We start from the raw sequence: 4,332 nt of genomic DNA, 5'->3' as shown, positions 1-4,332 counted from the left end.
ATATATGTAGCATGACTATACAAACACATATATATGTGTGTGAGTGTATATATATATATATATATATATATATATATATATATATACTGTTCTCATGGTATTGTGCATTATAAGTTAACAATGGCTTCCATTATGCAGGAGTTCATGTTCTACAAAGATACCATGTTGTTCTATATGAGGGAATTGAACACCAGGGTGATTTGTTTACTTGTGGGGGCCCTGGAAACAATCCTAGCAATACTAAGGATGGTCTGCTCAACCACACGTGCATGCAATCTACATTAGGATTTTCCACTTTGGAAATTTTTTGTCAATGCTAATCTATAGTTTTGTTCATTAAGAATGAATTCGTTAAGAGTGCCATCAGACACATAGGCACAAATTTAAAACCACCAAGATCAGAATTGGTATATGATTTACTCTTCTTCCATGTAGCCTAAAACTTAATCATCTAACTCGAAAATGTACAGCTTGTATTGGAGGCTACTCTGAGAAAGGAAGCTGCTTAGACAGCAGGGTTCGGAATGATAGAAGTGAAGATTCGTGTTTTGTTTGTCCTGATCACGGACCCAGCACTGGAAGCCCATAGTTATGAAGGGAAAAGGTGAGGAACATTTACAAGAAATCGTTAAGTCTGTCGAGGACCCATTGGTTTCAGAAGTGGAGGCTTACCGAGATCAAGTATTGCTCTGCTGTTGGGGGAGTGATTCTATAGCATACTTCTTGCAGAAGTGAAAGAAGTGCGTGTGGGGGAATAAATGTGTGCATGACAGAAATGGAGAATGGGTGAGTGTAAGATTATGGTAAAATCATTAAGGGAGTAAGAGTAGAGACAGGAAGGGAGACAGACACTAGAGAGGACATAACACTGAGCCTGATCTTTCTTCTTTTCTTCCTTCCTTATGTCTGCTTCCTTTCCTTCTATCCTTTATTTATTTCTCCATCCCTCCCTATCTCCCTCCCTTCCTTTCCCTCCCCTCCCTCCCTTTTCCTACCTTCCTTCCTCCCTTCCACTTCCCTTCCTTTTCCTTCCTTCCTTCCTTCCTTCCTTCCTTCCTTCCTTCCTTCCTTCCTCGCTTCCTTCCTTCCCTTTGCTTCTCCTCATTTATACCCCCTTGACTCACTTTTGGTTGATTCGATGAAGTCACTCCATCTAGCTTTCTAGTTGAGTGAGATCTGGGGAATAAACAGAAATGACTTTGCTTGTGGCCAGACAGAGACTGGTGGTGACTCCTTTTGACAAGCGGTACTTACATATCCTGAGAAGGGTTGAGTAGAGTTAAGGTCTTCAGGATGCTGACTCAGCGTGTAAGAACAACTGCCGGGGCCTGATACTGCCAACCCATCATTCAGTCAGCCTAGACAAGCCCATCCTCCTTCCTCATTAATGATAATACATTCTTTCCCCTCCGAGCACCTGACTTTCAGACTTTGATAACTTCTGCCCACCTCAATGCCTATCAATCAGACTTTATGTAACAGCGTGGTGTTCATTTCCCAAAATAAAACCTATTCTTCAGAAGAGCTATGAGTGGAACAGGCTCACTGTTGTTAGATCTTAGGAAGAACCAGACTTCCAAAGGCCAACTGCAGCTGCATACATACAAATAGGAACATAGAATGGAGGAAGTCTAATCATAAAGAAAATCAGATGGAATGTTGGCTATAGGCTGGCCCTCCATCCCAAAGAGTCACTGAAAATGGTAACCCCAATTCCACGTAAACCCTTCTGAAATTCTACCAGATATTTTGTGAGTGTTTTAACTATTCAATCAGGCCTGAACTAGGAGAATTCTCTTCATTAGCTTACGAGGATTGAAACCAAGATGTGTGGAAAGGTGTGAGGAGAGACATGAGTGGTTCAGTTGGATTTGAAACCCTAAGTTTTCCAGTTCACTCCCTTCTACTGTAAGACACACATTCATGAAGCTTGGCTATCATGCTACCGCATCAGTGGACATTATTACCATGTCTCTCGGAGTTCCGGCCTTTTAGAGTCTATAGTTTCTAGATAGTTGGGACCATTTTTTCCATTACTGTCAGTTTCAAAAATGACACTTTACCCAGGACACTAGGTGGCAGCAAATTACTGAGCTAAACAATTGACAAGGGACAAAGGGCCTTGAACCCATTCACCGGTACTTAAAAGGGAGAAGGTAGAGCAAAGGCCACATAACACAAGCAGCTGCAAGGTTTCCAAGGCACAATGACATCTCTGGTATCCTCCTCAGAGTTTTGAAGTTCCTTGGAGCTAAATCTACCACTAAACCCCACGGAACAGAATTATACATCTAATCAGATTTAAGCATTTTCCAGTGAAAACTATGTCTGGTTTAATTACTTCCCTGGAATTAAAAAAAATGGCTTTAACGAATGACAACTTTGACTATTCATCTCAAAAGGTTACTCATAAATTTGTGTTGTGAACTAATTTCTTTCTAGTTCAAGATATGGTTGTGGGGTTGGAGAGATGGCCCAGTGGTTAGGGCCCCTTGCTTTTGCAGGGGGTCCGGGATCTGCTCTCTGCATCCACAAGGTGACTCACAACTGCCTGTAACCCCAGTTCTAGGGGGGGTTGATGCCCTCTTCTGTCCTCTGCAGGTACTGCAAGCAAGTGGTAGACATATTTGCATGTAGGCAAAATACTTATACTTATTAAAGATACACAAATCCTTATAAAAAGAATACTTTTGTATCTGCCTTATATACAAATATTTCAAACCTATAAGTAAGCAAGCATATTCACTATAGTCTAGCACAGGCAAAACTATGAGGCTCGGGATTTGATCTGCAACATTCAAAGGAACAGCAACAACAACAAAAATGTATTAGCTGTCCAATTGTGTGTCAGTCACTACTTGCTGTTTACTAAGACCACTTCCTGTGGGAGGCTGTAAGACAATCACTACAGTCTTAAATACGGAGTAGGAATTGCAGTGATTAAATCTGATGGCGAGAAAGCAGCAGCCTCACGCATCCTCAGCTTCGCCTGAAAACATGGACAACAGGAGAAGCGGAAGCGTCTTAAGCTGGGGGCCGACTAAGGATAAATAAGGCGAGCTCTCAATAATATAGAGGATGAGTAAGCATAAAAAGAAATAAAAAATGAACACTTGAGAAGATGACGCTTTGAAAAGCAGGTATTGGGCATGCTTATATAACTGGCTATGTTTGAGCTCTCAGGACATCTTGGGGTCAGAATGGTTGTAAGAAGAAACGCTGAAAGGGAAATTCTGAATGATGGAAAGGGTCTTGGTGGGTTTTTAGTGTGTGTGTGTTTGTGTGTGTTTATGTGTGCGTGCTTGTGTGTGTGTTTGTATATGTGATTGTGTGTGTGTGTGTGTTTAGAAGACATTGTGTTGGAGGCAAATCTCTTAACCCTTACCACCAAGTTACAAACGACAAAGTACTTCCAGAAGAGTCTGCAGATATTCCTTAGGCCTGTTTATCTATCGAAAATAAAGAAGCTTACTTCAGGGCTCGTGGGAAGACTCACATTCCCCGGGTGGCTGTTTATCCTTACACACCGACCGTATGCACGTCACCAATGATCCGCACGATGGAACAGACTAACAAAACATCCCTCTTACCTGTGGAGTTCTTTATAATAAAGTCATATGAAAGCATACAAATCACTTGTATTTACACATTTTAATACTGGCTTTTATATAAAGAAGTGCTTTTATTTCAAATTAGAGTTGCTAGAGAAGTAGTGATACATATTTGGTGAACAAGCAAGACAAAACGAAACATTTAAAACGACTAAGTCATCTTTTGAATTTTCACTTCTCATGTTTCAATGATACTCATGTTTTAAGTGATAGCAGAATAATGTCTCTCCTTTCTCTTGATTTCTAAAAATAGGATCTCACTACATAGTCAAGGCTTACCCAGAGCTCTGAAATATGTGGCCAAGGCTAACTTCAAACTGGTAGAAATCCTCCTGCCTCACTCTCCAGAATACTGAACTTACAGTAGGAGTCACTGTGCCTGGTGATTCGGCCCTGCCTCTGTCTATCTCTATGAATAGATTCTTTATTTTTATTATTTCCTGTGTAGAAGTGTTTTGCCTTCATGTATGCTTGTGTACCATATGTGTTCAATGCCTCCAGGAGGGTATCAGATCCCTTGGAACCAGTGTCATCTTGGGAGCCACCATGTGGGTGCTGGGGATCAAACCTAGGTCCCCTGGAAGAGCAACCAGTGCTGAGCCATCGGTATAGCCCCTGATGATTCCCTTTTGCTTTCTTGGTTGAACATCCCAGCCCATGAGAGCATTCCTTTGTTTCCCTGTCAGTGTGCCAGTTTTATCCTGATGTTTCAAAGTTCCAG

This window comes from Mus musculus, chromosome 13, assembly GCF_000001635.26.
Source record: "Mus musculus strain C57BL/6J chromosome 13, GRCm38.p6 C57BL/6J".
Lineage (NCBI taxonomy): Eukaryota > Metazoa > Chordata > Mammalia > Rodentia > Muridae > Mus > Mus musculus.
Note: the sequence above shows the minus strand (reverse complement) of the source record.